General features: G+C 38.9%; 2 protein-coding genes across 28 annotated transcripts in view; one reads left to right on the forward strand and one right to left on the reverse strand.

Annotated features, from left to right (window-relative positions):
• Window positions 1–14,140, forward strand: part of LOC135323771 (uncharacterized) — a 148,686-nt gene that overhangs the window by 68,668 nt on the left and 65,878 nt on the right. For 3 of the 22 annotated variants that reach the window (XR_010385302.1, XR_010385305.1, XR_010385314.1), the window contains one exon: window positions 11,526–11,655. The exons of the other annotated variants lie outside the window; for them this stretch is intronic. The gene's annotated coding sequence lies outside the window, so the exon portion shown is untranslated. The remainder of the gene's footprint in view (window positions 1–11,525; window positions 11,656–14,140) is intronic. 22 annotated transcript variants of the gene reach the window in all.
• Window positions 1–14,140, reverse strand: part of NGF (nerve growth factor) — a 34,695-nt gene that overhangs the window by 5,531 nt on the left and 15,024 nt on the right. The gene's annotated exons all lie outside the window — the stretch shown is intronic.

The following is a 14,140-nucleotide window of genomic DNA, read 5'->3' on the forward strand; positions in this document are numbered from 1 at the left end:
CACACACGGAAAAATAAAAGAAATTTGAAGGCATTTATTCTGTCAGAGCAAAAGGACACTGTGTGCTAAGAGCCAGCAAATTGATCAGCCTCAGAGCTGGGTGCCTGCAATTTTAGGAAAAAAACAGAAAGTCAATATTCTGTCCAAAATGAAAGTCAGAGACAAGCTTGGGATGACATTTTAGAGGATGAGCTAAACGTGTCTTTACCTGACGGAATCACTTAATCAGGACCTTTGGCAAACTGACGGTGATGAGGTAAAAAGACAGCAAAAATATTTCCTTTCTGGCTGTAAGGCAGTGAGTCATAGTCTTTCTGTTCAAAGCAGGCTTCCTTTTTCCGCTAGTATTCAAGCAGGAATCCGGTGAGAGGCAGACACATACCTGAGACTCCCTGGCTCAGGAGAGAACTTAAGACCTTTCCCAGGAAGAATGTTTTAATCTTTTGTGTTTGGGGGTATGTGATTTAAAGTGGGTCCAAACCAGTCATTTGCCTGGGATACTTTTTTTGTTGAGGGAAAAAACCTCTTCCCAGATTTAGGAAAAATTGGCACAAAGATAAGGGTGACTGCTGAAGCCTGGTGAAGAAGAGGAAAGCAGTGAGCCCAAAAGCAACAGCTGCATCAACAAGGAAACCTCTTGGGTAATCCAGTGATAATCAGGAGAATCACAGGTTGCTGTATGTTGGCAGAGATTTACCTGATCTCAGCTGATATTTGAGAAGAACTGAAGCTACAAGACTTGCATCCACATGAAGGCACACCTGGTTGCCCTCTGAGTACTCTCAAGACAATAGTAACTCTGCTCTTAATTGCTACGCTGTGAATGGTCACATAGACAACAAGTCAAAGGAGAACCATTATTTTCTTCATCTGTTAAATCCAGTATGCTGGCACGTTCTCAGCAAAGTACATGAATTCACAAAAGTGATGGAAATAGTATTTCATTTATCTTAAATATTTTGGTAGTCGGTCCGACCCATTTAATAAAGGGAATAAAGGTTGTATAAGGTGCTCCTGTACTGAAAAGGGTGCTGCTGGATTCAGCATGGAGGTTCAAGTGCTATTGGTAAGAATCGCAGGATCACAGAATAGTTGGGGTTGGAAGGAACCTCTGGAGATTGTCTGGTCTAGCCCCCCCTGCTCAAGCATGGTCAGCTAAAGCAGGTTGCCCAGGACTGTGTCCAGTTGGGTTTTGAATATCTCCAAGGATGGAGATTCCACAACCTTTCTGGGCAACCAGAAAGAAAATGCTGTTAGCACCAAAAACATGAGGAATGTTCAATTATTTTTAAAACAGGTTCAGTTTACACATGCACCATTTCTGTCCACGGGAGAGCTGATTGCCAGTAAGTGCGGCCACTGTTTTTGGCTCTGTTACTGAGATCCAAATACAGAGCTACCTAACGTTAAAAAATCTAACTGAAATTTTCCAAGCCCTTTTTCAAGCAGCACAGGACACAGGAGTATATCTGTTATATGCTCATTATGTTGCTTTGTGCACCACTCCTATGATGATTTGCTGCTGTCTGTAGATCATAGCTCATGTTCTACTGTGCCTACATGTTTGAAGTATTTCAGAGTTCAGCTCGTCACAGTGGTATGAATGTGTCAGAAGGGTCGAAGAAAATTCTAAAAACAAAAGTGTTATGCTATCAGACTGAGTACACTATACTTTTGCAAGAATGTGCTAGTAAAATAATAACCCTTTCAATGTTCTCTGTCAGTTTAGTAACAGTAATGATAGAGCTGTAATATGCAGGCCACTGCCAAAAAAAATCCAACAACTTTTCCAACTGTTCTGCCACCCTAAGAAAACAGTGCCTCAATTCCAACTGTCTGGTTATTTAACCACAAAAAAGTTTATTTTCAGCAGGTTTTTTTTGTAATGTTCCTTTGCTCTCTTCTTCCCGGATTCCCAGTTGTGGCAAAATCCAGTAAATGACGCAGTGCTATTCAAATGATGCTGAAGACAGTGACTATACACTATTCCTCTGTACCTACCATTCCCAGGGATTAATATTGTATCCTACGGAAGTAAGTCTTTCTTCACAACTTACATCCATTCAAAATTACAGGCTTGGAAAATAAAAATTTACATTTTTATTTCTTAACTCTCTGCACATATAGTAGAAGTGGTACATTATAAATATATAAAATGCTATTTGCACATGAATGCTTCATAGTGATTTACAGTAAAACAAACACAATATTTACCAACCTGTCCAAGGGTTGTCTGAAAAAGGTAGTAATTGAAATATAAATAATCTCTCTTCCCTTCTCTTTGCTTATCTGGTCATCACACAATGAAGAAGCCACTAGTAAAAGTGGAACAGTCCAAAAGTAACATAACATGGGACTTAATATAATGGTTATGAAGAAAAAGGTTCACATTAAAAAAAAAGTGATCCCATGTCTTGAAAGACTCTGCTTGTTGGCACCTGTAAGCAAAAGTGCTAAACAAAACAAGTATAGGTAGGGAATCTTCCCCCCCTCTTTTTTTGAACAGTTATCTTATCCCATAGGATCTGATTATGAGAATACAGAAAAGGTGTATTACCTGAAAGAGTTATTTAGTACTTTACATTTAGTAAATTTACTAAATTAGTTGTTTCTGGTAAGAATATCAGTGCTTAAGATTATTGCCAAATCTCTGTATAGAACTCTGTTCCAAGTAACCCCCCTTCTTCCTCCCTCACCATGTAACTCTTGAATCCAGTGGAGATCAATTTAAATTCATACTGCAGTACTTGGACAATTAGCAACTGGGTTATAAAGTATGTAAATATACATGTGAGAGTTTTGTAATTCCCAGATTTGGCACCTCTCTATGAAAACTGCTGTTGATTTTTGGCAGGTCTGTTTTTGTAAGAAATACAGAAATATATCTCTTTTAAATTTGCAAATACTGATAAAGTATCATTACAATGGGGAGAAAAATTGCTGGAATATGTTGAAGTGGTTCCATTTCATGACTATCACTTGTCTAACAAGAAATATAGCATGGAAGATTGGCCTCCAGGACATCATCCACTTTTTCTCCCCAGGACACTGGACAATGCTTCAACAATGTTAAAGATTTATTTTAAACTTTCTATCGGAGAAAAAATTGAAGCTTGATTTATCACAACTCTAGCCCACTCCACCAGTGGTGATGTTTCACCAACATAAACTTCTCCTTAAGGTATCCAGCTCTGTCAAAACACATCAGAAGTACTTCTTTTGCGTATCTGTCAAAATCCTAATGTTTTTAATAGATTTTTGGGATGTAATTTTAATGGAAGTGACTGAACTTGACAACCCAGGAGGTTCCTTCCAGTTGTGTGTTCTTCTAAGAGCAGCTGTTATTATCACAGAATAATATTATATCCACTTGATGATAACTGGCAAAAAAGCAGTGCGTTTGGCTGCATTTCAAGAGTATTTTTACCTTTAGGTATTACATTACAAGGGTATTATTTATCTTTAAAATGGATTAATTTTGCTCTTTCGTTACCTCAATAGCAAAGGATGGGGGAGGAAGATGAAAACCTGCTACCTTAAATTTGCTTGACAAAGATATAATTGCATTGCAGAAAATTTTCAGTCTTCTAATGTTTCTTATCTCTGGTTCCATTTGACCATGATATTAGGAAGAACAAGAACAGCTTTCCCACAGGGAGATTTGCTCTGGGGCTAACAAGAGCTTCATAGTATCCATTAGTCCCAGGGGATTTGGATCATTCTGAGAAAGACAGTCATTGAGATTAAGAGTAGTTTTCTTTTTTGCTTACACCTACAGCTGCTTCCTTCTCTGCTACCAACCTAGTGCAGTTAAGATGTATTTAAGTTTTAAAGGAATGTGAATTCCAGTAACTCGATTTCCAGCAGAAATTGCAGTCTTACTCTGTAGGCTGCCCTGTTTCAATTAAAAAAAATGCTCAGAAACCAGTCATCCATCAAAAATAAGGCTGTTCTTTTATACAGCATGGTACCTCTGGAACAATCATTGAGAGGCAGAGTGAAATGTTTTTGTCATGACCAAGAATATGGGAAGTTTTAGCCACTAGTGCATACAGTTCTTTCCTGCTGGGCCAGCTGACAGTCAGCCAAAACTTTAATAATGCTCATCTCTAAGCTTTAGTTTACAAATATTGCACTAATACAATGAAGAACTCCTGCTATCAAATCACAGTCTTTAAGGTAAATCCCTATCTTGGGGGTGTCTTACAGTTCTACAAAGATAACTTCTCTCCTCCTACTCTTGGTGTACTGGCTGAATCACATACTGGGTACTCCCAAAATACTGTGAGTTAATAAACAGGTTCTATCATTAGTAGTCACAAATTGCACTATGGCAGAAGAGTGATGACTCTTATTTTCCACTCAAAAACACAGAGAGGCTTTTGACAGTGAGCTCTAAAGGCCGAGGATGTGCATTCAGCTCTGAAAACGTGTGGGTCTATTCATTATCCAGTTAGCTTTTACAGACTGTTTGTGCGATCTCAGTGTTTATTGTCATGCACTTTTGCTAAAATGTGAATGAGGATGAGGCGGGATGGAAGAAGGGGAAGGGGAGAGAAAACTCCTCCTCTACATCATTATTAATTTGTTAGAGATCAAAAAACACTCTGTATATTAAAAGCGTGTATTCCCATCACGTCTAGTTGGAACGTATTGCTGCATGGGCTTTCCTTGAAGAGTGCCATATTCCATTTTTCCTGTGAGGTTTTTATCCCTAACATTTTACAGTTCTGAAAAGAAGGTGATTTTATTGCTTTGTCAAAGCTTGTAACAAAGGACATGAAAGACCAGGAAAACACATAAAAATCTAGTTGAACAATCAGCAGTTAAAGCCATACTACTGTGTTACAGTTCTACCAGCATTAAGTGAAAACTCAGACCAGGACACCTCTGTTTATACCAGGATACCTCTGACACCCCTCACACGATCAGTGGCATAGCACTAAACAGGTGGGAGCATCCTCAGTGTGAATACAGTGTGCTGCTGCTTAAACTGAAGGAACAAAATCTTCCAAAATGCTTTGGCAAGCCTTTGTCTTGCTGTCCATAATGCAGCAGTAAAGTTCTAATTATGTCTCAGCTTTTATCCTAGACACTTATTACTTGCAGCCCACATTTTTGGTCACAGGCACATAAGAAATACAATTTTCTAAGCTGAAAGTGATCCGTTTTCTATCTTCCTCCAATTACAGGGAAATGTCTAATCATTTGTTTCATGTTTCATATGCAGTGCGGACCTATAGAGACAGAATCAGTGTAAAGATATCAGAGTTCAGAAATTGCAGTCCTGCCTACCCGTTCGTTCTCTGAAGATTTCTGATACCTGCAGTGGCAACACACTTATGCTTTCCATTAATTTGCTTTGCTTTTGTATGCTTTGTCTTGTGCATGAAAAACCTTCTGCTGTTGTAGCCGACCTAGAGCTGTGTACCTATAAAGATACAATAGACTAATGGAATTAAGGGGTATATTTAAAGCAGAATGAAGTTAGGTAAAAAAAAGGGCAAAGGCTCAATTTTCAGGGACGTTTAATGTCATTTTACAATCTTTATTCAAGTCTTCTTAACAAATGGTCCATTATGGTTGGAAATTCCCTTTAATACTAAGTTGTTTTTAACCCATTGAATACAGGCTTTTTTACATGGTCTTTTTACACATGTTGGAGTCCCCTGGATACAAGTTAGGCATGGCTAGGAGGAAAAAAACACAACTCCAAATTGAATACCATCAGCCTATGCTGCGGTATTCGTGAGTGAGTAGTTCAAGTCCTGCAGTGATTTCCAGTCCATGCCATTTCAGCACAAATGACTTGCAGAACATTACTAGCATTAGTATTCCCCTGCAGACCTCTGGCAGCAGGGAATACTAGTTGGGCTGTTAGATCACAAGAACCAATGAGAATGTGCACCTATGTGTCGTGTAGTTCTCCACGTCCTTGGGTACCCTGCTCCTTCCAATGATATCTGACTTTAGAGAGGCACTAGAATTGAGTTGGGCTATCAGTGTAATAGTACTATCTGTAAGGTTTAGTAGAAATGAAGCATGTTTGTTTGTAATACAGAATATTTTTGGTGCCTTATGTTAGTAGTGGAAATAGTGCTGCTTTCTAAATACACATTCACCAGATTCCATTAAAGTAGCACTTGCAAGAGAAAAGATAAATTACTATTCACTTTGACTCAATCAAATATAGCAGTGTAAAATTCCTTTCTAAAAAAAATGCAGAAGGAGAATGTTGTAGTTCAAAACATGATACAATTTGGAATGTTGTTTTCTGTCTTTCTTAAAGTTCTTGGCAGATTTTGGGGATGTGCAAAAATAAACCTAAAGCACATTTGAATCTTTTTTTCTTCATGATTACAGAAATGCTGATACATCTTGAATTTATGAAATGAAGAGTATTTCAGAAGTGAGCTCCCTAGTGCAAATAACCTAGTTACCCTCAAGTCTCATGTAATTCCTGCAGAAGGTGTGGAAGAACAAGTGATTAGGCTGAGAAGACACACCCTATTGTTATTACTATTACAAAATATTACCTATTCTGTAATTCCAATGACAGGAAAGAGAAGAAAACCAACATCATGAGAGCAGGGAATAATAGTTTTCAGTGTATTGAGTGAGCCAATGGATCCCCCAAAGCATTGATTAGATTTTTCCGTTTCAGAGCTGAGAAGTGGTTGCTTTCTTCAGTACTGACAAAAGAAGTTGTTCATACTGCATAGGGTTTGAATCAGCAGTGAAATTTGTGCAGTTCTCTCCAGTCACACAATATGGAGCATGTGTGTTGCAGTAGGGATACTGGGAACAGATGGTCTGTAGTCAGTAAATTGCCACTTGCTTTCTGATACTATTTGCAATGATGAATGATATGCTGTCTGTGCAGCAAATGGGACTATAGAGGTCAGCAAAATAAATGGCTAATTAATGTACAATTAGGATGGAATTAAAGCTTTTCTTCAAAGGAGTGAGTTAAATGCTGACGTAAAAGCTGAGTGTCAAGTGATGTATTAGTTTTATCTCACTGCTTCTGGCAGTAACAGAGAAAAGAGGGTGGCACTTGGTGCTCAGGTTGCTCATAAAGAGAAGGTGGCTACTGGCACATCAGCCTCACTGAAATGTTTGAACAGGCATATGAATGAAAATTGAGCAATAGCAATTCAGACAAAATCTTTCTGAGTCCTGGGAGGCCTTGAGGGAAATCCTTAACCCATTATGACTAAGAGCAGTGTTAGAGGCACTGCATTTCAAGTTTCTCTTGATCTTGATGAGTAAGAAAATAAGAATTTCTAATGGACTCACGATTTCATTCCTCTGTTATATGTACAGTGACTCATCCTGAAAATAACAGCTTCATGTGTGCTGCAGAGCCAGTTGTAAGCTACCTGTGTCTCATACACTTCCCTTAGTTCCAAATGCCTCCGGTACTGAAATGCTCCTTTGAATATTTCTAGGGAGAGCAATAGGCTGAGAAAAATGCTGACCTGCAGCAATGACCGTGCATCATATCACCATGATCATCATCATCACAGGTTGTGCAACAAACATGGATCTGTCTTCTTCTAGATTTCTGATTCAGGTTTAGTCTAGGCAGTGATAACAAGAATGCTTGATAGCACATGATGCCTCTGTCCATTTTGGATAGTTAAAGGAAAATTGTATTACGAATCTTGACTTGCAGGGTAGAGATTCACCAAATCAGAAGCTGGTAAGGGTTTGAGTTTGGAAAACTTCTTGGGGTTTATTTTACACTTATTGGGGGCCTAAGTAATGGGAATGGCTTAGTTGTAGTAGCCTAGCTTTATCATTCCTGGCCTCCTGAACCAGTACATAAATATTTCAATTGCTAGTACCTCTGCAGAGAAGCAGCTTTTAGATGATACTGTCACTGTGCCAATCTGCCTGGGGTCCACCATGCTTTTGAGCATGCATTCCCAACAACACTGAGTTCTCTTACAACCCCACCTCTGTTAGTGCTAAAACCTCAGCCATCAGTAATGGAGCAGAGGAGTACGAGTCCCTTTGTTTTCTGCACATGCTTTGGCTCAAAAAGGAAAACAAGACTACTGCCTATCATCACCTATGTTAGCTTCACTGGCACTACATTCTCTCACAGTGTTAGGGGCCAAATGAAGCTAGCTGGTGGGAGAGATCCAGGCTGCAGGAATAGGTGGTGGATTTTTGCACTAGATGGTGGAAACTCTTGTAGAAGAGCACAACAATGAGAAGAACCTTGCACAGGACAGACAGAGCTCAACTTTAAAAAGCTCACTTTGTAACTAGTGAATTGTAAAACATGGTGGAGACAGACTTTATTTCTGACAATATAATCTTTAGAATCATGGTACTCTAATATGCAGAATATGCTCATGGGAATTTAGAATCATCAACAGTCATCGAAAATGTGGTTTTGTTTGGAGAACTACATGACCTTCAGGAGGCTATACCATTAAAAATTTGCAGTGGGATGCAGCTCTCACTGTAACAGACTGTGCTGTTCTTACAGTGATCTACATACACAGAGCAGCCCTGACAGAAGAGAAAATTGTATCATATTTAAGATAACAAAGACAAACTGAGTTTCACCAAATAAATGGTACTCAAATTGTCTCTGTCAGGCTAAAAGTGTCTTTGAAATATAGTGAAGGAAAATGGATTAATGGTCACTTATCAGACTAGTGAGAAATCTCTCTGAAAATAAATGACAGAAAACAACGTTGAAAGGATCATGTGAATCTGATTCTCCTGAAATCAGTGGCCTCAGTGGCACAAAACTGGTAAAATGAAGTGATGTAGAAATAAAACTGCTGGCTAGAAATAAGTTATTTGAGCATACAGTTGTATAAAGCTGGATGGTCATATTAGCTTCCAAGTGACTGACAGGTTATGACTAGCTTGGAACTTTCGATATGGACTTCAAACTGTATATACATTTTAGAGGGCTCCAGGGTTTCATAAATCCTAATTCATTGGCACAAAGCAGTGACTGATGATCTCAGGCACTCACTGACAGGAAAGCTACTGCAGCGTCAATGGGATAAATCCATCCACCCCACATAAAGTCAGATGCATTTGAGATCTATGGAGATGGATGCCTCCATCTCACCCAACTCCAAGCCAGCATGCAAGGTCACTACACACTCCTATCCAAGCACAGGAACAGCAGTCATCCTCTAGTTGCTGCATAAAGCAGCAAAGCCAAACGAACTGCTTGGGTGCATTCTCCCTCTCCGCTTTCCCCAAGTGGTTCTTGAGCTGGTTTTGTGACAGAAAGTGTCATTAACAGCCATGTAAAAGACATGTAACCAGGTGTCTAACTTGCTACAATTGGTCCTGAGGTCTCCAATAAGAAATGAGCAGGACTGGAGATGAAGCCCAGGGAACTAAAATGATGTTTTATACCACATGAAAGAACTGGAATTTCAGACTCACTATTATAAAACTACCAAAATCATACTGGAATTTATTTGGGAAGAGAAAGTATAGGGATAGTCAGAGTACAATGTTACTACCCCCCTTTACAGCCAATAGCAAGCACTTAAGGCAGAAAAATACTATAGCTTTAAGGGCGAGTAAACTTGTCCAACTAGCGATCTTATTCCAGCTGTTCAGAAGGGAATACAAATCCTGATTCTTAGCCAAGCCTTGATTAATAAGAACCAGCTGAATCCTAACAGCAATACTAGCATTTTATCTTTATTCAAGCTCATAATTTTCTTTTTTTTATTCTTTTTCCTTTTTTACCACTGTGCAATGAAATCTAAAGCAAACAAGGTTTTTAGAGATCAAACATGACTTGTAGTGTAATGCATAAAATGTGGTAACTCAAGAAATGATGGAGAAAACAAAAATGAGCTGATAGGTCATGCTCACATTCCCAAAGAGAGATTCCATCATCTGTAATGTTTCTCTAAATCTCAAATTTGGAAAATAACATTCTTTAACTACAAGCAACATCCAGAAATTATGGCCATGATCTTCATGACTTTTAATAATTAATGCTCGTGTGTTTCGTGCTTTCATATTCCTTTCATTTTTTGCATGAAAAAGGAATTTTAAATTCTACAAATCTTCCAGTGCTTTTATATTGATTAAAAGCCACAAAGACATTTTAGTGGGGTAGGAATTCTGAAAATACAGAAGGGAAACTGAGGTGTGCCTATTTTTGGCAAGTCAAAATGTGGGAGAGATGCAGCAAAGATGACTAAAGTTGAGAGAACTCTAAAATATATGTTGTACAAAATCTGAGGAGCTGGTTGGACTTCATGACAATCTTCTAACTGCAGCAGTCACAATGATGCATTGGATTTTTTGCATTAAGAATAACTTAAAAATAAAGACAAAGAATTCCAAGATAAAGCTCCCACCTTACAGATTGGAGATACTGCTCTGTTCATTCAAAGATTTCTGAGGTATGAAGAATATTACTTTTCCTGTGTAGCAGTTTCCATCCAAAGATGTTAAGTCATTTTAAATGCACTTTGTCAAGTGGGCCTCACCACAGCCTTATGGTCTATCAGTAGAAATTACTTTCATAGCAAGTGAAGAATCAAAAGAATAACATAAGATTCTTGCCAAGCAGTTTCCTTCTCTAACAACTAGCTGTGTTCACTTTCTCCTCCAGCCTTTTCTCTTTTTTTTTTTTTAACCTCTAGGTTATTCCTACTTATTTCTAAATGAGGCCTTTTACCTTCACGATACCTATGGAGGCTTCTTTCTTGTAGTGAATGAGTTCCTGCTCTAATGATAGTGTTACAGCTCTGAAAAATTACCTGACAGTATGGAAACGGTGACAAGAAAACTCAAATGAAGCTTCAGAAATTGGCTTCCTTATTTTCATTGAGGATGAAATGGGTAATGACCTCAAACCAGTCACATTCATTGTATGCCTACCTTATTTTTAACTGCATTTAACTCATTTTGTTAAAAATGTGCATATGCTATAGGAATAATATTTTTAATTAACTTTAAAGGTTAATATTTTTCTTTAAATCAACGTCCCCAACTTCAATTGAATCTATAACAACCTAAATGATTGGGATTGACTTTTGTATTTTTTTACATAACCTGTAAACTTGAGAACTATATTGATTCTAGATGGCTAGTGGATGTAAGCAATGGAGAGCAGTGAGCTTATACGTGAGGTGACATGCAGGGATTTGGGCAGACATTTGTGTATCTTCTCATTGCATAGCTTGAGCTTGTTCTGCAGATTGTAAGAAGGTAGGGACACTCAAAAACACTTCTCCTCCACCCACCTTTCCCATTTAATAGAAGTTCAAAACAATTCCTCAAAATAAGTATTGCACTGCAGAGCTGTCCTGTGCTAATTTGATACGGTTTGCGGGGCAGTACACACTCTTGGACCAAGGTATATATTCCTACTGGTAAAATTTCATGTTCTCTGGAACTCAGTCCTTCCTCTGCTCATGCCTATGTCTTTACATACTCTTTTTTTGTTTCCTCTCTGGTTCCAAGTGCTCTCTCTCCTCCGCATGCATTCTGACCATGTCCTTTCCTCTTGCCAGTCTCCCTGCCTTCTTTGATACACTCAGACCAGCGACCTCATGGAGAATCCCTGCCCTGCCTGCTCTTCACCACAGTGCTTGTTGGACATCTTGTTGTCTTAGGCCTCTCAGCTTTCGTCTTTTGTGGAAGGTATTTACTCATTACCATGTTAACCTATTGCACAGTGACATGCATAGTTGCTGTGCTAGACAACTGTTGGCAACCACAAAGAGAAGTAGTAACAAAACATGACAGGTTCTTTATGTTAGCAAAAAAATATACATTCAGAAAAATTTATGCAAACTGTTTTTCCTTATACCAAATAAGAATAGTGACTTGATTCAAGTTACTTCATTCCTATGCTCAGAAGAATCTCAGCTCTGCTTCTGTTGAGACCCTGACACTAAATCGTCTGAGGCCAGAGAAGTACAGCCCAAACTTCTGCGCGGCACAGCCCCCCAGCACTCTGAGTATGTCAGGCAGCTGCTGCACAAAAAGTCCAGCTAATGCTCCCAGGGAGGAAAGATGGTTTGAATGGAGTCCGTATTTTAGCTGCATCTTGTGAGCTCCTGGGCGCAGACCCAGTGAGCAGTGGGTGAGTAGGAGTTTTCTCTCTCTGTATTATGTCAGCGTTTGAGGAGAGGCAGCTGCTTTGGATGTTTCAAGACAGGAGGCTTTTCTTCCCCACCCAGACATTTAAGGGAAATGTGAAAAGGGGCTTCTCTGGATGTGAAACCAGCAGCTTTTTGGGTCCTGAGCCCTTTCTGACCACTGTGCAATATCCTCACCTTGCACAAAGCATGAATAATGATCAATGTAATACGCAGAGAAGGGAATGATGATATATAGTGCAAGATGTCCTCCCTTGTTGGCGGTCTGCTGCTGTCCCTGAAATGCCTGTGACATGGAATTATTTTGCTGGTGGTTTTGGGGAGTTTGTCTCTTTAGTTCCCCCGTCATACAGTAATTCTGTACTGGAGGACAACTAAACAGAAAAGTGTTTATAAAGAAAAGATCTGATCCTTTTTCCTGCTGTTGACGCCCTTATATAAGGGAGTCTCTTAAGGAAAGAACAAAGTACAAAGGAGTTTCAGTTTAAGAGAAGTTCAGGCTTCAGCAACCTCTGCTTAAGAACAGGAAACAGGGAGTTGGACTAGCCTATCAGCCTCAGCAATTTTTATAAATCTGTACTTGGCAACACACTTGGGCTTGGAACATTTCTGGCATTTTTATGTGTTCATTTTCTGTTTTCTGTCATCATCTGGTTGCTGAATGCGTTTTTTGCTGCAGTCAAAAAGTATACTGGGGAAGATATTCCTCTTCCCGTTTAATTATGCACTTGCACGTTTCAACCATTTTTCCACGGTTCTGTCTGGCCTTATTCTAAATCTGAATAAATGTGAATGCCTAAATTATAAAGCAGTGCTAATCACTGATCTTGTTGCAGAGCTTTACACTGTTCACACTTCAACTGCCTGTGTAGTTCGTTCACTTTCCTGCTAATTCTAATAAAAACAGGCCAAGATTAGAAGGTCGCTGTTACTATTCTTACCAATGTATTATTTTCCTCAAGGTTTTTTATTGTGTTAGGTATGAAACTCTTTCCATTTCCATAGTAAGTACAATCACTAAATTGACTGTGAGAACTCTTGGCACTGGCATGACCAAACTGCTGCAATAAATTTTCTCATCTTACATTCATCAAAACAATCTTGTAGAAGCTGATTAAACAAATACTTCTTCTAGTCCTGTATCACCTACCTTATAGAAGGTATGGAGGAAGGAGCTATAGAGGGAAGAGGCACTTTTGAAAATCCTGGAATAGTAACTTGCTATAAGATCAAGAAGCAACAGAAATAATAACTTGGAAATAATATTTGAAGGCTATAGCTGATAACTGCCGCAAAGCTTGAAGTTCAGCTCATGCTCTTTCCAGTTTAATATGAGAAAAATGCTGTGGAGAGATGCACATAGGCTCCAGGCAAGTTGAGATGTGAGGAAGCTTTGGTTGCTTAAGCTACTGAGAAAAATGGCAGTTCCAAAACCTGTGAGCTCATCAGCTTGAGGCAGCATTGCAGCTAGCTACAGTACGTGAATGCTGTTGATACCACTACTGCAAAATGGAGCTTGTTATTCTAACTGGTATGAGTAATGACTTATCTTCAGAGATAACACAATGCTTTGTAAAAAGTATATTCTGTAGCCTGCATGGAAGACTGCTATCTTTGTGCAAACTTTGACATTAAAAAATGGTAACTTGAATTCACAGATGTGCTGATAAGACCTGATTACTCTGCTAAAAGGAGACCTGGAATCTCTTCCTAGAATGACTGCATTTTAATCAGAAGAATGTGAGCAAAGTCTTAATCTTATTAATAAGGATAGGCAGGGATAAGCCAGAAACAAAATCCACAGCAACACAGCTTAACCATAAAACAACAGATTGGAGGTTAGTAATAGCAATGCTAGTTTACAGCAGCGAAAGAGTACCATGTCCCTCCTTTTCGTACAAGACTAAGCTTGACAGTGAACAAGTTGGAAGAACTGCCTCTTCTCCTGCCTTGTAACACTGAGCTAAATCACACCGAGTTTTACGGAAACACATAATTGAAATGCAGGAAAAGGTTATTATTTT

Source organism: Dromaius novaehollandiae, chromosome 27 (genome assembly GCF_036370855.1).
Source record: "Dromaius novaehollandiae isolate bDroNov1 chromosome 27, bDroNov1.hap1, whole genome shotgun sequence".
NCBI lineage: Eukaryota > Metazoa > Chordata > Aves > Casuariiformes > Dromaiidae > Dromaius > Dromaius novaehollandiae.